General features: G+C 52.0%; 2 long non-coding RNA genes across 4 annotated transcripts; both read left to right on the top strand.

The window, feature by feature from the left end:
- Nucleotides 1–4,488: 4,488 nt before the first annotated feature.
- LOC144246636 (uncharacterized) lies at nt 4,489–9,151 on the top strand. Of its 3 annotated transcripts, XR_013340295.1 has the most exons (6): nt 4,533–4,547; nt 4,791–4,844; nt 5,268–5,387; nt 6,113–6,245; nt 7,321–7,634; nt 8,885–9,151. It is a non-coding gene; the product is annotated as an uncharacterized LOC144246636 (long non-coding RNA). The 3 variants fall into 3 exon arrangements; XR_013340296.1 differs by lacking the exon at nt 5,268–5,387 and having other exon boundaries at nt 4,489–4,547; XR_013340297.1 differs by lacking the exons at nt 4,533–4,547; nt 4,791–4,844; nt 5,268–5,387; nt 6,113–6,245 and adding an exon at nt 6,724–6,738.
- A 5,816-nt stretch (nt 9,152–14,967) lies between these two features.
- Nucleotides 14,968–19,107, top strand: LOC144246581 (uncharacterized). Its single transcript, XR_013340237.1, has 2 exons — nt 14,968–15,468; nt 18,954–19,107. It is a non-coding gene; the product is annotated as an uncharacterized LOC144246581 (long non-coding RNA).
- Nucleotides 19,108–22,297: the final 3,190 nt, after the last annotated feature.

A 22,297-nucleotide genomic window follows, 5' to 3' on the forward strand; every position in this document is an offset into this window, starting at 1 on the left:
CCTTGCCCGGGCACGTAGTCACGCTCAGGTAGAGCAGTTATAAAGCTTTGCCGTTCATGTGTTCTCTACGGGGTTTGGGGTACAACACTGATGGGCCCAGAGTTGGTATAGCTCCTAGCTCTCAGATAGTCAGTCACTGACCGCCTCCCCTTGTCTCGTAGGTCCCCGGGTCCCTACAGAATTTCCTGGAATCTACCATTTGACATGGAGGTCCTGCGGTCAGAAGAAGCGTTTAAGCATATTCTTCAGTGCAGCGTTTCACGTAAGGGTGGCAGCCAGCGTGTCAGCAGAAGAATGTGTGAGAGTGTGACTGTCTGTGTCTGTCTGTGAGAGTTTGTGTGTGCTTGTGTCTGCAGCTGTGTGTGTGTGTGTGTGGAGCAGTTCCAACCTTGTGTGTATGGCCTTTGCCTTTCAGGGGGGGTTTTCATCAGGCAGGAGGATTTTTTGGGAGTCTCTGGAGCGAGTTGCCGTGAATGTGAGTTTGTGCGTAACGCGAAGGGGGCGTGCACGTCGGCGGAGCGTTTTGCGCCGTTTTTGTTCCGGGTGCGTCATAACAATAAAAGCGTTGTGGACTTTTCTGAAATGGAGACACGGTTATATTGTGTCAATATGTATTTGGCTTGTAATACATTATATTGTTCTGTCTTTGCAGTTGTTCCTGTCTTTTGATGTATTTTGCTGTATGTAAATTGGACTTGTACTTGTGTGCCTAGGTATGATGTATTCTTTGTTGTATTTGTCTCTGTACTTGCATTTGTATACGTTGTTTCCCTGTGTATTGCTGAAGTTTAAATTAAAGGAATAAAGATTAATCAGCCCTAATAATGATGCCTCTTACCCTCTGCCCCGCCCACCATTCATCTCCTGTCTTTCTTTGGTGTGGTTGAGTCGTATCATTCTCACCCTTTTTCTCCCTTTGCCTCTTACTTTCCTCTTTAGTCTATTCCTCACTTTATCCTTCCATGTGTAACTCTTTGTCTCTGGCTGTGTTTTCCTTTGTTTCCATTTCTAACACATCTCTATGTTTCTCTAACCCTATTTCCTTCTCACCCTGTCTATTTTCTTCCATTCCTCTACATGTATTTCCCCATGTCTCTTTGTCTGTCTCTTTCAATCTAGGTTTCATTATGTTTTCTTTTTTTTTTTCTCTTTGTCAGCCTTTGTCTTTCTAACACTTGCTATCATTTTCTTTGTCTCTAACCCTTTTTCCTTTTCTGTCCATCTTTAATTTTTTGTGTTTCTAACTCTCTATTTCTTTCTCTCTTGAACCCTACCTTGTGTTCAGTCTCTCCATTTGTTTTCCTGTAGGTTTTCAGCTCTATTTCTTCTTTTTCTTGACTCTCTATTTCCTTTTCTCTTTCATTTCAAGTGCTTCCTTTTCTCTTTGTCTTTCACTCTTTTTCTCTTTACCCCTCCTTTCTTTTGCCTTTCTCTTTCCAATCTGACTTTTTTGGTTTTTCTTTTTATCTCTCTTTTATTTTTCTTGCTCTGTTTTCTTCTTACTCTCTTCTCTTCCTTTTCTTTTTCTCGCTCTTTCTTCTTGCTCTCCTCTCACTCTCTCCTCTTCTTCTTCTCACTCTCCTCTTCTTCTCACACTCTCCTCTTCTTCTCATTCTCTCGTCTTCCTCCTCTCTCCTTTTCTTCTTCTCGCTCTCTCCTCTTCTTCTCACACTGTCTTCATCTCTCTCCTTCTCACTTTCTCCTCTTCCTCCTCTTTCTTCTTGCTCTGACTCTCTCCTCTTCTTCTTACTCTCTCCTCTCCCTCTCCTCTTCTTCATCTCACTCTCTCCTCTTCTTCTCACACTCTCCTTTTCTTCATCTCACTCTCTCCTTCTCACTTGCTCCTCTTCCTCCTCTCTCCTCTTCTCACTTTCTCCTCTTCCTCCTCTCTTCTTCTTCCTCTCTCCTCTTCTTCTTCCTCTCTCCTCTTCTTCCTCTCTCCTCTTCTCACGCTCTCTTCTCACGCTCTCTCCTCACACTCTCTTCTTCATCTCTCTCTCCTTTTCTCCTCACTCTCTCCTCTTCCTCCTCTCCCCTCTTCTTCCTCTCACTCTCTCCTCTTATTCTTCTCACCCTCTCCTCTTCTTCATCTCACTCTCTCCTTTTCTTCTCACTCTGTCCTCTTCCTCCTTTCTCCTCTTCTCCTCACTTTCTCCTCTTCTTCTCACTTTCTCCTCTTCCTCTCTCTTCTTCTTCCTCACTCTCTCCACTTCTCACACTCTTTTTCTTCTCACTCTCTCCTTTTCCTCTTCTCTCCTTTTCTTCTCACTCGCTCTTCTTCCTCCTCTCTCCTTTTCTCACTTTCTCCTCTTCCTCCTCTCTTCTTCTTCCTCCTCTCTCCTCTTCTTGTTCTCACTCTCTCCTCTTCTTCTCACTTTCTCCTCTTCCTCCTCTCTCCTCGTCTTCCTCCTCTCTCCTGGTCTTCTCACTCTCTTCTTCATCTCTCTCTCTCCTTTTCTCCTCTCTCCTCTTCCTCCTCTCTCCTCTTCTTCTCACTCTCCTCTCTCTCATCTTCCTCTTCTCTCTCTCCTTTTCTTCCTCTCACTCCTCTTCCTCCTCTCTTCCTCTTGTCACTCTCTCCTCTCTTCTCACACTCGCTTCATCTCTCTCTCCTTTTCTTCTCTCTTTCTCCTCTCTCCTCTTTCTCCTCTCTCCTCTTTCTCCTCTCTCCTTCTCACTCTCTCCTTTCCTTCTCACTCTTTCCTCTTCCTCTTCTCTCCACCACTTCTTTGCACTTGCTGCTCTTCCTCCTCTCTCCTTCTCACTCGCTGCTCTTCCTCCTCTCTCCTATTCTTCTTCTTCTCTCTCCTCTTCCTCCTCTCCCTCTCCTCTTCTTCCTCACTTTCTCCTCTTCCTCCTCTCTCTTCTTCTTCCTCTCACTCTCTCCTCTTCATCTCACTCTCTCCTCTTCATCTCACTCTTTCCTTTTCTTCTCACTCTCTCCTTTTCCTCCTCTCTCCTCTTCTTCTCACTCTCTCCTCTTCCTCCTCTCTCTCCTCTTCTTCCTCTCACTTACTCCTCTTCCTCCTCTCTCTTCCTCTTGTCACTCTCTCCTTTTCTTCTCACACTCTCTTCTTCCTCTCACGCTTTCCTCTTCTTGCTCTCTCCTCTCCTTCTCACACTCTTCTTCATCTCTCTCCCTTTCTTCTCACTCCTCTTCCTCCTCTCTCCTCTTTTTCTTCTCACTCTCTCATCTTCCTCCTCTCTCTTTTTCCTTTTCTCGCTCTCTCATCTTCCTCCTCTCTCCTTTTCTTCTTGTCTCTCCTCTTCTTATCACTCTCTCCTCTTCTTCTCACTCTCTCCTCCTCTTTCTCTCTTTTTTCCCCTTTCTGTACTTAGAATAAAAAAGCAGGAGTAGAAAATACCATGCTCCGAGGAAGTAAAAAAAAGAAAACTTTAAAAATAAAAATTTCTACTCCCTGGGAGCATCAAAGTAAAAATAAAAATTTTTACTTCTTGGTAGCATCAAATTTTCTACTGCTGCCCCTGACATTTTTATATTTATATATATATGTATAGGGGGGGTAGGGGAGGGGTCTGTCTGGTAGCCACACCCCCACTCTGAATCCTCCATCTACCCTAACCCCTTCCCTGACCCACCCTCCACCCCCTCCCCCACACCCTGACCCCACCCCTAACCACGCCCCCAATGCTGACCCCCCTCCCCCAATGCTGACCCCACCCCCTAACCCCCACCCCTGTCCTTACCCCCTCCCCTGGCCCCGCCCCCAGCCACACACCCTCCCCTGACTTCTATTAAGATATCCATTAGGATACGTATAAAAATCTGAAATAAAATATAATAGGAATAAATGTAAGAAATTATGAAAATATAATTTTCCATCAATATCCATTACAAATCCGAATGTGAATATAAATATGAAAAATAGAAAAATAAAGCGTATTGAAATGCAGCTTAAGAGTAAAGCTTTTTTCTTTCGGTTCCTGTCGGGTCGCAGGCAGGCTTTTTGTTCCGTTCTTTCCCGCGCGGACGCTTTGGGGCGTTCGCTGCCGAGGCCGTGCCGGCGGGGACGGCGCGGTGCTGCCGCCGTGTGGGCATAGAGCGGTACTGCAGCCCGCCGCCCGCGGCCGCCATCTTGGGAGTGGCTTGGCGCGGACTCTCTTGAAAAGTGCTGCCGCCTTGTGGACACAGGGCGGTACTGCAGCCCGACCGCCCTCTTGGGAGTGGCTTGGCGCGGACTCGCTTGAAAAGTGCTGCCGCCTTGTGGACACAGGGCGGTACTGCGGCCCCCCAGCCAGCGCCCGGCAAAATCACCGAGACGGGGCGAGGGGCGGCAGCGAGCGGCGAGCGGGGCGGTGTCTGTGAGTGAGGGGAGGGCTGGAGGCGGCTCCGCGGCGGCGCCGGATTAGGATGGCAGCGGCGGGGGAGGCTTTCTGTCCCGTTCCGGCCGCCGTCCGTACCGGAACGCTTTGTGCCTTTCTGTCCCTCGCCGGCCGCCGTCCCCCACGTGTCGCGAGCCCGGCGTCGCCGTGATGGCGGCGGGCGGTGGGACCGGGCTCGGGCGGCTCTGGAGGCGCTGCTGGAGGTGGGATTCGGGGCCCGGCGCGCTGAGGGCGGCGGCACCGGGGGGACAGCGGGGGAGGGCGGGCGGGAGCAGCCGGAGGGGACCCGGCACCGGGAATGGGATTGGGGGGGGCGGGACACACGGACAGGCCCCGGAGCCCCCGGGACCCCCAAAACTCCACCGAGACCCCCAAAAAACCCCCCGGGACCCCTCAGAACCCTCTGGGACCCCCCAAAAATAACCGGGAGCCCCCCGGTCCCGCAGGGCGAAGGCGCTGGCGCTGACCGGGAACCGGGGAGTGGAGCCGGCCATGGACTGGTGAGGGGGGACCCCAAGAACACTCCCGGCACCCCCAAAAATACCCGGCGGGATCCCCCAAAAACAGCCCCGGGACCGCCAAAAACAGCCTCGGGAACCCAAAAATTCCCTTCAGGACCCCAAACCCCCCCCCAGGACCCCCAAAATTCCTCCCAAATACCCCCTGAAACCTCCAAACTTCTCCCCAGGACTCCAAAGCCCTCCCTGGGACGCCCAAAATTCTCTTTGGGACCCCAAAACTCCCCCTGGGACCTCCAAATTTCCCTTTAGGACCCCTGAAATTCCTCCTGGGACTCCCAAAACCCCCTGAGACCCCAAAAGTCCTCCTGGGATGCCCCAAAATCCTTCCAGAACCCCCCAGAACCCCCTCCAATTTTGGGTCCCCCCCCGATTCGGGGTTCCCCCCGGTTTTTGGGTCCCCAGGCTGGTGGCTCATGAGGACGACCCCGACTCGGACCCCGAACTCCCCCCGGGTTTGGGGGCGCCGCCCGCGGGCCTGGGGGGGCCCCGGCAGCCGCCGGCCCCCGAGGACGAGACCCAGAAGTGAATTTTGGGGGTCGGGGGGAATTTGGGGGTTGGGGAGGAAAATTTGGGGTATGAGGAGCTCAGGGATATTTTGGGGTTCAGAGTGGTTAATTCGGGGTTTCAGGGTGTTTATGGGCAGGGTTTTCGGGTATTCTCGGGAGGGCTTTGGGGTATTCTTTGGTGGGTTTTAGGATATTTTTGGGTGGATTTTTTGGGGTATTTTTGGGAGGGTTTTGGGCTGGTTTTGGGGCATTTTATGGTGAGTTTTTTGGATATTTTTAGGAGGGTTTGGGTAGTTTTGGGTGGGTTTTTTGGGGGCATTTAGGACGATTTTGGGGTATTTTTGGGTGGGTTTTGGGCTGAAGGCGGCTCAGCGGCGGCGCTGGAGAAGGATGGCAGCGGCGAGGGGGGCCCGGCGGGGCCCTGCCTTTGCCAGCCCCTCCTGCCGCCCTCCTTGGAATGGTTTGGGGCAGTATGGGGTTATTGAGGTAGGAGTGATTATTTTGTTGTTGTTGATTTAATGTGGGGTTTTTTTGTTTGTTTGTTTGTTGTTGTCGTTTGATGTATTCGGTTTGTAGAGCAGGAACTGTAGACAGAATCCTGCAGAAGTAATATGGAATTTGTCCTCCCAAAACCCGCCCGGCTTCCAACCACTTTCAGCACGTGGTCTTCCTTAGCAGCACATGGTTCCCCCACACTTGGGAGCCGGTGCACTCTACTTTTCTCTCCTCCTTTGCTGACAGATCCTGCTGAGGCTGAGGACAAAGCCCTACCCCTACACGGACAAGGCAGCAGACCTGGTTCGGGAAGCCAGCGTGCTCCAGGCTGCTCCAGGACTCTGATCAAACATCAGCATCCCCGTCTCTCACGTTGATGGTATGTGGTAACCCCTTAAGAACAGAATTCCACATTTTCTAACCCTAAGCAGCAAACTGGGGATGGATAACTCTAGAAATCCTGTCATGTAAGGACCTCCAGGATTCAGCCCTCCATGTGTCCTTGGTATCAGAGGTTGGAATTGCAGAGTTGCCACTTTACCCCCAGACGTAATTTTTGATGTGGTTGTGCCACTTTAACAGTATTTGAAATCTCTCTTCGTGTTCTTGCAGCAGCATTTTCGAACCACAATGGAAATCTAGCCCTTCTGCCGGGAGCGGTTCACAGATTCGTGGAATCCCAGAAGGGTTTGGATGGGAAGGCACCTTTTTTTAAAGCTCGTCCCGTTCCACCCCCTGCCATGGGCAGGGACACCTTCCACCATGCCAGGGTGCTCTAAGCCCTGTCCAGCCTGGCCTTGGACACTTCCAGGGATCCGGGGGCAGCCACAGCTTCTGTGGGCAACCTGTGCTGAGGTGCCCTGAGGAAATGTGTGAGCCGGAGGGAGCCGCGGCCGGGCGGAGGGAGCCGAGCTGTGGGAATGGGCGAATGGAGGCGGGAGCGGGCGGGACTAGGCGAGCGTGGGCGAAAGCGGCCGAAAGGGGCCGAGGAGGCGAGCGGAGCCGAGCTTTGCCGAGTTCAGCCGAGGCGAGCCGAGTTTTGCCGAAGAGGCGAATGGAGGCGAATGCGGCCGGAAATAGCCGAGCGTGGCCGAAAGTAGCCGAAGCTGGCCGAGGAGCCGAGTCCAGCCGAACGGAGCCGAGCTCTGCCGAGCGCAGCAGCCCGGGCGGGGCTGAGCCGGGGCGGAGCCGGGGCGCCGGGAGGATCCCCTCCTGTCCCTCTCTCTCCCGCTCCATGCTCCTGCCCGTGTTCAGTTACCTCTCTTTCCCCCGTTTCCGTGTCCCCCCCAAACCCGGCTCCTTCCTGTCCTGTCCTGTCCCTGCCCCGCTGCTCCGTTCCATTCCCCCTCTCGGTGGTGTGAGATGGGATTTGAGCCCTTTCTGACACCCACGCGTGCTCTTTGTGTTGTCAAATCCCGCGTGTGAGCCAGAAGCTCTCCCTGCCTCTTTTGCAGGTGGATGTGCCATTCAAAGCCCTGGAGGCAGGGCTGAGCACCGGCGAGCCGCGCGTGGCTGCTCTGCACAGGGGGCGTGGCAGGAAACACTCGCTGAGTGCCGGAGGAGCGAACGGGAGCCTTGGCCCTGCCATCCTCTGGGATCTCCGGGGACACTGCAAGCACTGGCAAAGAGCCGAGAGCCATGGGAGCAGCGCTGAGCGAGGCTGTGTCCCAGCCAAGGAGTTCCTCCTGTGTCCCTTAAGAGGATACCCCAGGGCTGGTTTTCTGCATCAAGACTTCTGATCAGACCATCTGTAGACCTCTGGCTTAATGTAAATATTTATTTATATGTTTGTCTCTGACAGCAAAGCACGTATCTCCTGACTTCCCTGCTATTCAGTATCTGCTGAACTGGCTGTGCATTTTTCCTAAGCTAAGGAAAACCCTCCCTCTGATTCTGTAATTTCCAAAGGAGCAGCATTGAGTCACTTATGTTTTTCTTGTCTCCATAACTTTAGCTTGACTCGTGCTCAAGGACAGGAATGACTCAAGAACTGTATGTGGTGAATTGTTAGTTTGGCGGGGGTTTTTGCAAATTCAGGGCTAAAATGTGATGTAAGAAAAGGCTTTTATTGCAGCAATTAGATTTTTGCATCATGGCAGATTTTCAAGCCTCTAAGTAAATCACTTCATTCAGATTTAAACTCTCTTGAAATATGCTTGATATGTTTTGGGGTTTTTTTCATTGTTATGCTACTTTTCGTTTTGGTTTGATTTGGCTTTCTTTTTTGCCTGGCGTGGGAAAATTTTACAGCTCTCACTTTTTTCTTCTCCAGTTGAGTATAGTGTTACCTTCTTAATTCAAAAACCATTTGCTGTATGGAAAAAGCACCTTGCCTTTGTGAAGGGCCAGGTGGGAACTGTTTTAATGGCCAGTGGCACAGCCCTGTAGCACACAATTCCCAGGAAGTGGGGAGCCCTCTGCCAGGCAGAGCCACCTGGCCAGGTTCCTGCGGGTGCTGCTGCTGTACCCGGCTGATGAGGTGAGAAGCAGCTTGGCTTTATTGCCAAAATAAAACTCACCCGTTTTCCTATGAATCCCAGCAAAGTGGTCCCAAAGGCTCTGTCACTCAGTCTCTGCTTCCATTGGTGTGGAGAGGCTGGATCCCAGTTATCACCCCAGCAGTGCCCCTGCCTCCCTTTTCCCCACTTTTCTGTTCCAGTCGTGCGAAATATTCAGGCTTTGTTTTCTTCCCCCTGCGGTTCACTGCAGATCCCAGAAAACCCACAGGAGGGAAGATCATTCCTTGTGCTTCCACCTCCAGGTGAGAGAGGAGATGGTCACATCCTAGGAGCCTGATTTTGGAATGTTTTATGGAATTGGCCCAGTGGCTTTTACTTCTGGGCTTCCTGGAGTCTGTCCGTGGCAGGTCCAGCCCGTGCTTCAACTGAGAGCCCTCAGTCCGCAGGGAAATGAACCTTTGGGGAAGTTCTTACAGCTCTGCTTAGTGCTTTATGAATGGTGATGATTTTCTGGAAGTAGGCTGTCCATTCTGACCCTTTTTCTTCCCTCTCCCTGCAGACTGTACCTGCTGAGAGGCTGAGGTGAGACCAGGATCTGTAAAATCCCTGACTCTCCGTGTTTTCCCGAGGCTGAAGCCGTGTTTGCTGTCAGTGACGACAGGGTGGGAGATGCTAAACACTGAAAACTTTGGGGTTTTTCCCCTGAACTCCCCAAGACTCTCTGCAGCTGTGCCCTGTCTATCTCTTGAAAGAGTTTCTGGATTTACAAAGGTTTTTACATTCTGCAATATTTATCTATAACTCGATTAAAAAGAATCCTACTGTATCAATGTGGTGTTAATTACTTTGTTTGAGTCGGTTAATTAAAGCGAATTGTTGGTAAGGGGTTTGAGCATCCCTTAGTTGGAGCTGGCAGCTCTTATTTAATTTCTCTTCATTCCTTTAATTTCTTTCAATTATTTCTTAAGCCATTACTGCAATTAGGATGCACGGTAAGGACAAGAGCATTTCTGCCCTGCTGGATTGGGAAATCCGAGCCCAATTCCTTGGAGAGATTGAGGGGATGGGGATCTGTGCCTCAAGCTGGGTTTTGACAGTGGGAATTTGGTGAGGAAGGAAGAGGAGAGATCCCACGGAAAGTGGCTGAGGCCAGTTCCGCTGGCTTTGGGTGCTCCTACCCCCGAGAAAATCATCCTGGCTGAAGGGAACTGGAAGAAGCCAGGGGGCTGCGCCGGGGGCTGTGCAGGGACCCCAAACCCTGGTCAGGGGCGCTGGGCAGTGCCAGCTGCAGAGGAACGCTGCAGAGGGGCTGCGCTGGAGCCCCTCAGCTTCCATGCAGAGATGCTGGCACTGCGGGGCTTTCGGGACACTGCCGAGAGGCTCCGCTGCCAGAGCCGGGGAGTTCTCCCGTTCTTTTCTGTCGTGCTGGGCACCTGGCAAGTCCTTCGAGCCCCGCAGGCTGCCAGTGCCAGCGGAGCAGCTGGAATCACAGACGGTCACACAGAAACCGGGCTGGGAGAGCAAATGAGCTGTTCCATGTTGCTTTTCACAACGCGTTTTGGATTTATACCAGAATCTCTTCTCTCCCCTCAGACACCGTACCCCTGACTTTTGAGTTTTCTCACAGAAATGTCTCGGCCTGCACCGGGAAAAAGAAAATTCCCTGGCACGGCGGGGAGCGGCGGGGTTTGGGGGTGCTGGGGCGGCACGGGGGTCCCCGCGCCCCGGCCGGTCTCGGTCAGCCCCGGGAAATCGCCGCCGCCGCCGGCTCGGCCCCGGCGCCGCCCCGGTGCTCCGGCCCGAGAGAGACCCCGACCCGCCCGCCGGGGCAGAGGCGGCACCGCCGGGAGCCGAAGCGGCAGCCCCGGGCCCATCCCGGCGGGCCGGGAGCGATGGCCCCGCCTCCATCCCGGGCGGGCCGGAGCCTCAGGGGCGGGGCCGGGCCGGAGCCTCAGGGGCGGGGCCGGCGCTGGCTCAGGTGCGCGGGACCGCGGGGCACCTGCGTGGGGTGGGGCCGAGGTTATTTAAGTGCCGGGAATCGCTGCAGCCGCCATTTGCTCACTCGGAGCGCAGTGCGGGTGGTGGGTTCTGTGCGGGCTCCGCACCTTCGCCCTTCTCTCCTTCCCCCCCTTTACTCTTCCTTCCTCCTGCTCCCATTCCCCTTCTTTCCCTGCCTTTCCCCCGTTTTCCTCTCCTCCCCAAAGCCGACTGCTTTCGCTCCCCGTTTGTGCCCCCTTCTACTCTTCCTTCCTTCTGCTCCTATTCCCCTTCTTTGTCTTCCTCCTTTTCCTTCTCGCCCCATTTCGGCCTCCCCTCCCGTCCCACCATCTACCCTTCCTTCCTTCTCTCCATATTTCTGTTTTTTCTCCCCTAAACCCACTCTCCCTCCTCCCCCAAACGCGACCCCCCCACTCGTCCCTCACCTGTCCCTGCCCCGCTGCTCCGTTCCATTCCCTCTCTCTTCCCTCCTCTGTCCCGTCCCTCTTTCCCCCTGCCGGCCTTTCCCTTCCCCGCCCGCTTTCCTCCGCAGCCCGACCTCCCTCCCCACCTTCCCGCATGCCCCGCTCTGCTCCCCTGTTCTCGTTCCCCGTTCCCCTTTTCCTTCTTTCCTCGCAGCCGCGGGGCTCGGGGCGCCGCAGAATAAAGCCCAGAGGGCCGGAGCCGGCGCCCCCCGCCCTCGCTGGGGTCCCCACACGGGGCCGGAGCCGCTCTGCGGGTCCCCCCATTGCAGTCTAATACACGGCCCGACACTGCCGGGGTGCGGCTTTCCCGACATCACACTGGGGGTCGGGAGGGGGTCCTGGGGGGAGGAGGGTGGGGAGGTAGGAAGGGCCCCCTCCGGAGGAGGGGGTCGGGGGGGGGGGGCGGGGTGGGAGGGGGGTGGGAATGGGTGGGTGGGTGGGGTGGGAGGGGGGGGTGGGTGGGTGGGGGGTGGGGTGGGGGGGGGTGGGTGGGGTGGGGGGGGTGGGAATGGGTGGGTGGGGGGGGTGGGGGGGGGTGGGAGGGGGGGTGGGTGGGGTGGGAGGGGGGAGGGGGGTGGGGGGGGGGTTGGGGGAGCAGAGGGGGTCACGTCACTCTGCGCCGTGAACAGAAATAAAAAAACACACGACCGGCTGTCCCCTCCAGCCGCCCCCCCCCCCCCCCCCCCCCCCCCCCCCCCCCCACCCACCCCCCCCCCCCCCCCCCACCCCCCCACCCGGGTCCCGGTCCGGAGAAGGGGGTCCCGGAGAGGGTCGGGGCTGGCGGGGGGAAGGCCCCCCTCCACCCCGCCCCCTCCCCCGGACCCCCTCCTCCGGAGGGGGCCCACCCTGGCCCCCCCCCGGGACCCCCTCCTCCGGAGGGGGCCCTTCCTAACCCCCCCACCCTCCTCCCCCCAGGACCCCCTCCCGACCCCCAGCCCGACCCCCAGTGTGATGTCGGGAAAGCCGCACCCCGGCAGTGTCGGGCCGTGTATTAGACTGCAATGGGGGGACCCGCAGAGCGGCTCCGGCCCCGTGTGGGGACCCCAGCGAGGGCGGGGGGCGCCGGCTCCGGCCCTCTGGGCTTTATTCTGCGGCGCCCCGAGCCCCACGGCTGCGAGGAAAGAGGGAAAAGGGGAACGGGGAACGAGAACAGGGAGCAGAGCGGCAGTCGAGGGAAGGGGACGACGACAGGGGGCCGGTGGGGAGAGGTCGGGGTGTGCAGGGCAGGTGGGAGGGCCGGGTGAAGGAAAAGAAAGATTGAAGGCAGCTTTGGGGAAGGAGGCGGAATGTGTGGAGGGGGAAAAGTATCACGGAAAGGCAGCAGGAGGAACCGGGAGAGCGTGGGGGGGAGCAGGGGGAGGGGGGACGGGGGAGCCCGGCTGGGGAGGAAGGAACAGGGACAGGATGGAGGGACAGGGTAGTGTAGGGGTGAGTAGCGGAATAGAGAGGGAGGACAAGGAAAGGGGTGTAGGGGGGCCCGCCCGGGAGGGAGGGAGGGGAGGGCTAGGGGGAGGGGGGGGGGGGGGGTTTGGGGGGGGGGAGGGTGTAGGGGGTGGGGGAGGGGAGGAAAGGAGGGCAGATAGGAGAAGTATAGAGAAAAAGAAATACAAAAGAAAAGAAACGCGCAAGAAAAGCAAAAGAAACAGAGATATAGAGCCCGACCGGTCGCAACCTCCCGCTCCGAGCGCCCAGCACCAAATGGCTCCGCCACGCTCGCCCCGCGGTTTAAATAGCCGCGGCCCCGCCCCGCGCAGGCGCGCTGGGGCCCCGCGCACCTGTGCGCGCACCTGTGCTGGCCCCGCCCCCGGCCCCGCCCCCCGCCCGTAAATGGCGGCGGCTCCGCGCCCGCCCCGTGTTCTGTGTGGATGCTCGGGCGGACTGCGGCGGGACCGGCGCTCGGAGCTCCGTGCGGGGATCGGATCGGGGCAGCTCCCGGCCTGCGCGGCGTCCGAGGCGCTCAGCTGAGATCGGGATCGGGATTTGGGTCCTGGGCCCGCCGGTGTCTGCTGGGGGAGCCGGGCAGAGCCGCTCCTTCCTCGGCGGGCAGGGAGGGGGTGCCGGGGCCGGCGGATCGAGGCGGGATCGGGGCTGGGATCCGGACCGACAGCGCCGCGGCCGGGAGGAGCCGCTCCGGGACGGGCGCCGCCGCTCCAGCTGCGGCCGGCCCGGGGCTCGGGTCCCGCCGGGGCTCGGGTCCCGTTCTCGCTGTGGCCGCGGGGAGCCGGGGCTGCGTCGGGGCCGGGACCCCATCGGCACCGCCGCTCCCGCAGCGCCGCCTCCGGCCCCGCGGGCGGACACGGAGCCGCCCCGCAGCCCCCGCGGGATGCCGAGCCCCCCCGCCCCGGTAGCCCCGTGGCCACCGCGCTCCCCTGCGAGCAGCAGCGCCCGCCTCCCCCGACCCGTGTCCGCATCCCCGGGGAGCCCCGCCGGACGAGCGGGGCTGCGGCGCCGCGGCCGGGAGCAGCCGCTCCGCCGGGGCCGCTGCTCCCGCTCCGGCTGTGCCCGGTGCGGGGCTGGAGGCGCCGGAGCCCCCGAAGGGCAGAGAGCACCTCCTGTCCTTGGCTCTGCAGGGCGGGAGCTGCCGTGCCCTGCCCGTGGCTCGCAGCGTGCCGAACGCACGTCCCGGCACGGGCACCGGCGCACGGGACAGCGCTGGCACGGACACGGCTGAAGGGCTGCCCGCGGCTCCTCGGCCAGGGGCTGCTCCCCACAGGCACGCAGGGATGCTTCAGCCCGGACAGACGACAGCGACAGCCCACAGGGACCCCAGGGAACGGCTGGCATTACCTGGGAATGGAGGCACGGGCCGTTTGCAGAGGGGCTCTGACAGCAATCCCTGTTGCCGACCTCCCCGAGCTCCCACACAGCTGCCAGGTATGTTCCAGCCACCCCAAATCTCCTCCCTCTTTTCCAGCCTGAGGCCATCATTCACCAGCAGCATTTCAGCCAAGGCAATCTTCCTTCACGGGTACTAAATGCCAAGCAAGAGCCTCGGAGATGCCTTGAAATCAGAGGTTTGAGTGCGATGATGTTCGGAGATTTCCAGGGAGCCAGCTGGAGGTGCAGAAGGGATGGAAAACTCTCACAGGTGGGTCCCACTGGAGGTGTGCTGCAGGCAGGGATGTGCATCCCTTTCCTGAGGAAAAAGGACATGCCGAGGCTCTGAAAGGAGCTGAGCTTCTGCAGGAGAGATGTTCTGCCTCAGCACAGGCTGGGAGCGCATCCAGCCACCGCCTTGTCGTGCTTTAAAACATCAACTGGAGCCTGAGCTCCGGGTGGGGAGGGAGCTGAGAGCAGGAGGGGCAGGAGCAGGGATGGGAGATGAGGCTGCTGGAATGTCACCTGGAGCAGCTGAACATGTTCTGTCCCTGCAGGAGCCAAAGCAGATCCCTCCTGGCCGGGCTGGATGGGAGATGAGGCTGCTGGAATGTCATTGGAGCAGCCAGGAGCCAAAGCAGATCCCTCCTGGCCGGGCTGGATGGGAGATGAGGCTGCTGGAATGTCACCTGGAGCAGCCAGGAGCCAAAGCAAATCCCTCCTGGCCGGGCTGGATGGGAGATGAGGCTGCTGGAATGTCACCTGGAGCAGCCAGGAGCCAAAGCAGATCCCTCCTGGCCGGGCTGGATGGGAGATGAGGCTGTTGGAATGTCACCTGGAGCAGCCAGGAGCCAAAGCAGATCCCTCCTGGCCGGGCTGGATGGGAGATGAGGCTGTTGGAATGTCACCTGGAGCAGCCAGGAGCCAAAGCAAATCCCTCCTGGCCGGGCTGGATGGGAGATGAGGCTGCTGGAATGTCACCTGGAGCAGCCAGGAGCCAAAGCAGATCCCTCCTGGCCGGGCTGGATGGGAGATGAGGCTGCTGGAATGTCACCTGGAGCAGCCAGGAGCCAAAGCAGATCCCTCCTGGCCGGGCTGGAGGGCAGCTGCTGGATCTGCTGTGGGGGAAAACTCCCTGCCCCTGCCAGGAGCGCTGGCTCTGCTCTTCCTCCAGCTCCTGAGCAGTGTCAGGGCCACCGTGAGGGAGTTCAAACCCAAAAAATCCCCACAGCCCACGGAGTGAATGATCCCAGCAGAGAAACGCAGCATTGAAATAAAAATCTTACAGCTCTGTCAAAAGGGCTGTGACAACACTGCAGTGGGATTCCCAGGAACCTACTGGTTTGCTCTCAGAATGCTCTTGGTTCTCTTTTGTGTATTTTTAGTCCCTCAGTGGACAGCTTGTAGAATTTATTCTGGGACTTAGAGGTTGAGCAGGGTTGGCTCAGGATTGACCTTCACCTCTGGTGCCGCTTTGCGCAAACACAACGTGGCCGGGCTGGGTGAACTCGTGACCTCAGCTTTCCCCTCCAAAATGTCCCTCACTTATTTCCCTGGGGTGAGCTGGGATTTTGGCCCAGACTGTCACTCCTCACCTCCCCGTGCCCGCGCGGTGTCCGTTGTGTTCCCCACGGTGCCCTGGGGACACCGGCGGGTCCCTTTGCCTTTCTCCTGCCCCTTTCCAGCCCGAGGCTCCTCTGCCCTCGTCCCACACAGCACAGGGGCACCGAAGGGGAAAGGCTCCAGAAAACATTTCTGCAATTCCTCAGCAATTCTTTCAATTCCCCGGGGAGAGGAGCGTGAACTCACAGCCACCGAGGCCTGACGGGTTCCTGCAGCGAGAGCTCGGCGCGTGTCCGCAGAGGTGAGTGCGGCACCCGAAAGGAAAAAGCACGGGAGACAAACGTGATTTCTTTTGCTTCAAAGTTATTGCAAGTTCTTAAAGCCCGACCAACTTTTGCTCTTGCTTTTGGTCGGGTGGAGCAGGAGCAGTGGGCAGAGGTGGTGCCATTGATGCGGACGTGCCCGATGCTTTCTGGGGCAGAAAAGGGAGATTAAGCTCGCCTTACGTCAAGCAGCTATTTAAAAAGATTTATAGCTCTTTAAACGTAGCGCCCTTTAATTACCATAATGTTTCTTCCATGATTTTAACTAATTCTCAGTGTATTTTATAAAACTTAAAATAACACCTCCTCCCCATAAAACAGACTCATCAAGCATTAGACAAAAATTCCTTGTGCCAGTCTCAGGCTTCCACATCTAACAGGAGACCCTCCCCGTAAGCAAACAAAAAAATCAAAATAACATACCAAAACTAGTCCTTGCTAACATTAAAAATACAGCTCGACCGTATCCAAAAAACCCCCGATTTTATTTCTTCCAAATGCCAAATACTCTTCAAATTCTAAATCAAAAACTCTTAAAAAACAAAAACCATTTGTCCAAGCCCACAAAAAATATAAAACAATCCAATCGATATCCTACATTTAACAAAACCCACTACACAAATTAGTACCATTTGAAATGTAACATAAATAAAAATCTATGACTAAGAAACATATCTCCCAATAAATAAAACCACTCTGTAAAGATATAAGTAATAATCTCAACTCAACAAGCTAAAATTTCTCCAAAACCAAAAGACTTAAAAAACCTTCAATACTTATAAATAATAACATTCAATATGTTAAGTGTTAATAAAATCAAACAAACTTAAATGTCAATGCATTTAAATAAATACATTAAGTTTCTTTTTATCTATTAAAATTAAGTTTATTATTCCTTACTATCAAAATTCATTCAGTCTAAATTTAAATATTATGTAATATAACTTACCCTAAATTTTATTAAAAATCACTTCTCTAAACTATACAGTATATGGTTAATTTTATTTAAAAAAAAATGAAACTACTCAAATTACAACAACTAAAAGAAAACACTAACAAACACCTATTCAGAAGTTAAAAAAATATAGTGTATTATGTCATCAATTTCATCAAAAATTCTGTTCTTCATTACAATCTCTACTCTTTTTATCTTTTATAAGTAACACCAAAAAATAGCAATTACTATTCATATCATGCTATTTAAGAATTTTACTCTATTTCCTTAATATATATTTTTAAAGTTATCCTAACTTCTTCAAACACTTACTACTAATATACTAATTATATAATAATTTTTATAATAAGCAATATTTATTAAATATTATTATAATATTTACAACCAACTTTCATATACTTTATTATCTCTTTATATAATGATCTAAAAAACACATAAAATTTCTAATTCCTACTTTTTTATTCTCTACTTATACAGCTCTTAAAACAAGTTAACCCTCTAACTAATCTCTACACTAACTCTATAATTTAACCTAATGTTATCTCACAGTTTTAAATATTTTTCAAGACTAAAAAAAAATATATTTCATTAAAAACCTCCTCCAAACTGTTAATCTTATCACTTTCCTCAGTTATTATTACAAAATCACTTTAATATAAAACCCGACTACAACATGAATTTCTATTTCTAAGTTTCACACTAAGTAATCGCTCTCTCATACATTTTCTCCACCTTCACACTCTCAATATCCAAATCCAAACTCACAATCCTGTCCATAACCACTTTCAAATCTTTAAAAAAAAGTTTACTATACTCAAATCTATTCTAAAAACACTTCTAAAAAAATCCGATTATTAAATAATGTAATTCATCTTTAATCCTAACATTTTTACTCTTAACTACTATTTTTAGAAACATTATATAAAAATACATTAAGTAACATTCACCAATTAAAATTTAAACTAGAACCTAACCCTAACTCTACCTAAATAAAATAATTAACAAGAAACCCAAATATTTTCTACGTCAAAAATAAAATTCAAATAATTTTAACTTAACAATTTAACTTTATCGATATAACAAATAAACTTATTTTTATTTTAAACTTAAAAAATCATTATCCACACATAATTATTTAACTTGCTACTAATTTAACATTTATCAACTGTTAAAAACTCTAAAATAACGTACCATCTTTTAATACTTAGTAATGATATAATTTCACCTATGTTACTAATTATAGATGTTATCTAAGTAATTCCTAATTATTGTCAATTTCTTCTTTACTACGTACATTATTTTATTCTTATATTTCTTCATGCTTATAACTGAAAAATTATAACAACCTATACCATTATCTTGCCAGTCTCTATACAATTTTATAAAACAAAACTTAACAAGACTTATTTCTCATGTCAAAACATAAAGTTTACTTATATCTCAACAAGTACAAAAACCCAAGTCAATTTCAATAAGGAACATAAAACCAGATCACACAAAAAACACACTCGCCACTCCACAAATAAAACACCAATGTAAATACAAAGATACACTACACTATGTAAATACAAATGTAGATTACGCGAGAATTGCAACATACACCTGACGTCTTGTACTGCACCCACCAAAATATAGAAACTTTAGGTTTCTTTATAAATATAAAAATCAATATTATAAACATCTTATTTAATAACTTACAAAGTATAAAATTCTATCAAATATTATACTTCTACTCTATTTACTTTATTTACTTTTAATTATATCACTTTACCAATTAACCAACCTAAAACAAACATTTAAGTAACTTTAACTAAAGTTTCAAGTTTAAATACTTTGTATTTATGTAGCGCTTCTCAAAAAAATCCATTCTTTACCTACTTACTTAATATACCAATAAAAAACATTACAAGTAATCCATATAATTAAAAAGCCCTTACATTATTAGCTCTTAATAGAAAAATAGTTACCAATTTAAAACAAAAAAGTCATTTATCCATCAATAGTAATCAAAATATAAAAGTAATTTTAAGCCTTGAAACTTAAAAATGGTAGGATCACATTTTATACCACCTATTACTTCAACAACACTAAAATAATTAAATCAATTGAAATATCTAAATAAACGATCTAATTCTACATCACTTACGCTAAATACCTTTCTAACAAATATAAAAATATTAAATACACAGTTTTACAAAAAACCAACAATAAATTTTCTTTTATTAACACACAAACATAAATATAAAAATTTAATAAAATTTATAAATGTATCTAATCACATAAAATCTACTTATAAAAGTGTACAACTTTAAGAAATATCAAAAATAAGAATAACTAATATAACAATAAATAAAATTTAACACCATAATTTTAAAATCTTATAACAAAATTATACATTTAAATTATATAATAATAATAATAATAATAACGATAACACCTTCTTTATGTTAATATATGCAACAAATGCTTAACAAAATCCATTAATAATTTTATTTTTTTTAAATACAGAGGGAGAGGGGAGACGTGGGAACGGGAAAACCAGAAACTCCCACGGACACTGAAAGATTTGATCTGCAGCCTCGGGAGAAGCTGGGATTGATGTGCAAGTACAAGACGCGGGCATTAAGCAGGAAAAGAATGAAATAAAAGACAATCCCTTCTGTTTCTGTGGCTGTCAGTGAGAGCCTGCCCCGGCTGAGCGAGAGAGAAACCGCATGGGCACGATGGGGAAGGGCTCGCAGGGCAGGGCTGGGGCTGTGTGGGCTGAACGGAGAGTTTGCACCTTCTGACAGGAGGCGTTGAGCAAAAGTCCCCTCGGTGCAGCGGAGCCGAGCGAAGGCGCTGGGCTGGAAAAGCCAAATAAAGGCCGGGGTCAGAAATTCCGGCTGCCTCGGAACAAAGAGCCGTGAGCGCTCCTGAGCCCCGGCAGCTGCTCGCTCTGTGAACCCCCACGCGCCGGGGCTGGGTTTGCCTGAGCCCCGAGTGCCCCCGGCCCAAGAGCAGCCCCGGCCCTTCCCTGCTGAGCGCGCAGCGATCGCAAAGGAAAAAAGGAAACTCTGGCCGGCAGGGCTCTCTCTGCGTGGGTTAGGGCAGGGCCCTGCGGGGAGCAGGGCGCTCCAGCACGGACAGCCCGGATCCAGAGCAGCTCCAGGGCTGAGCAGCGGGCTGGGGACAGCTGGGGACAGCCGTGAGCAGAGCCCGTCAGCCTCCCTCCGGGGCTGGGACTGCCTTGAGCACACAGCTCCTGACAGGTGTGGCACCTACAGACCTCAGACTCCTCGCCACAAACGAGTTCTGATCTCGCTCTCGGGGTGACCTGCACCTCCTCCCCAGAAACCGCAGGAATTAGAATTTCGGGCCGCTTTTACAAACTTTACGTCAGCTTTGCAAATGCAAATCCCAGCGGGTCCCTGCTTCCCAGAGCGCCGGTCCTCAGCCATCTCCACTTCCCTGGAAAACTGCTCCAGCCCCAGGCTGTACCAAGGTGAGCACAAGTCTGGACCGCTGCACTCGGAGCGAGATCCAGCTACAAATGGAATTCCAGAAACGGCCTCTAAAATGTTCCATAATCACACCTTTAAAATGGCTCCACAGGGCAACGGCTCCCGTGCCAGAGCGGCACCTGCACGAGTCCTTGTGCCAGCCCTGGCGCCCTGAAAAACACAAGAAACCAACATCACACAGGCCTTGTTTGCAGAATTCCTGATCCAAGCCCTCACCTGTCCTGCCCAGCACCGAGGGAAATCTGACACGGTATTCATAGGTAACCTTTGCTGAGAGCGGCCATCACCCCGGTCCTCCAGCCTGGGCAAGGTTTTGCAGCGAATGGACCCAACTTCTAACCCTGGACCTACATTTCTGTCAGCTTTTGTTAGAAAGATACTGGAGAGTAAATCCTACAACAGATTTAAAACGTTGCGCAAGGAATAACCGGCCCAGACAAAACCAAACCACCCCCATCTCTGCTCCACCCCATTTCTCCCAATTTTGGGAGAAATACTGATAGAGTTTGTAAAGACTCCCCTTCCCTGCTGCACCGTCCTTCACTGCACGTCCCTGTTGAGAGAGAAATGGAACTGGAAACAAGTTTTAAAGGATGAGTTTGTAAATAAGACTAGATACTTTAGAGAAATAGAACTATGAAAGATGCATTCTAATAAGATTCATGAGGGGTAATTTCAGATGATTGGTTTTAAGGCATAGTGTAGCAAAAGCTAATAGGCCAAGAAACGCTTATAATGTATTGTAATTAGGAAATAGTTGGCTTCTGATTGCGGTGGCATGAATTATAACATCTGTATTGTCTCACCCTTCACGTGAGACTGAAAATGAAATAAAAGTTTTTAAAAACACTTCTCAGTTGCCTTATTTCTGGGTCAGAAAAGGGCATAATCTGATAAACTGGTGCGTTGTGCGAGGAAGATTTATCTCTCTCAATGTCCTATTCCATGGCATTTCTAAGTCAGCGTTTCTTATCTCAAATTTTCCATTCAGATACATACTATGTAAACCTCCTGTCAAACTCTGACAATTTTCTGCAAGTCCATTTCCCACAGCAGAACTGCTCCCTGCCCAGCACAGGAGCTGCGAGTGCTGTTGCAGGGCACAATGCCTGAAGGAACACCGGAGCTGTGACATTAAAACCAGCAAAAGCAATTACTAAGTAAAAGAGATCCTCACCTGCTCCAAGAACTGAACCTCTGTGGCTCATCCTCACGGGGTGAACCTGCTCCAGGGAGGAATCTCCACGCAGCCCCCGAGACCTGGGGTCAGACGCTGCCCTACCAGCAGAAGAACAAGGGGTTAGTGAAGCTTTTTGGACACATTCTGGCCTCAGAGTGGTCTGACAAAACATCTGTCAACGTGGATCTTTAATAAAGGCAGCTGGTACCTATGCTTGCAACAGACTTCCGTGTGGTATTTCCTCGGTCTCTGTTTTAATACATTTTGATATTAAAAGTGTTTAAACAAGATTTAACCTGAGCTCTGCACCCTGCCGTGCTCCAAGCCCTGAGGAAGAGCTGGACATCCTCACGCTCGCCCAAGCTGAGGCTGCTCTCACGTAGGGACAGAGCTGCTGCAGCATTTAACAACACTTAGAAATCACCCCTGCCTTGAGGGCGTCCAGAGCTGGGAGAAAGCCCTTCCCACCACCCTCTTGGATTTCCCTCCCTGCCCCTGGCTTTGCTTCCAGCTTGGGAAGGTTTGTCCTGGGGCCATTTCAGCAGCACGAAGGGCTTTTCCAACCTCAGGGGTTCCACGGGAGCCCAGTGACTGACCCAGCTGCGCACCCAGGCACACAGATCGATTATCCTGCCGTGAGCCAGAGCACTCCAGGGCATCCTTGGAACAGCTGCGGAGAGCGGGAAAAAGACACAGCTGCAGCACCGATCCCGCTCCCTGCTTTCCCAGAGGGGCAGGAACACCATTTCCTCCCGAGCCTGAGAGCTCCCAGGGAAATCCCTGTTAGGGTGGCACTGAAGGTGCCACATTTCTGGCACCCTTGCTCTAGAACCACGGCCCAGCAGGTTTCTGTGGGAGCGGGGATTGTTGCTGCAGCTCAGAAGCTGCACATCCCTAAAGCATTTCCTTAGGGACACGAAGCTCCCCGCGCGCATGTTGTAGTCCAGTTTGTAATTTCAGCGTCTTTCAAGAGAGTTTAAATCGCAATGAGGCGACTCGGTGCCAGCACAGCATTAGCTACGGGACATCGGGAGACTCACCAGACGACATTCTCGGCAGAGCCTCCATTCTCAGCGCTCCAGCTGCAGCGTTCGCATCTCTCACGGACTCCGAGCTCCGTTTCCAGGGCTCCCATCGGGAAAGCGGCGGCCGCTCCCAGATGCAAATGC

This window comes from Lonchura striata, chromosome 7 (assembly GCF_046129695.1).
Source record: "Lonchura striata isolate bLonStr1 chromosome 7, bLonStr1.mat, whole genome shotgun sequence".
In the NCBI taxonomy this organism is placed as follows: domain Eukaryota; kingdom Metazoa; phylum Chordata; class Aves; order Passeriformes; family Estrildidae; genus Lonchura; species Lonchura striata.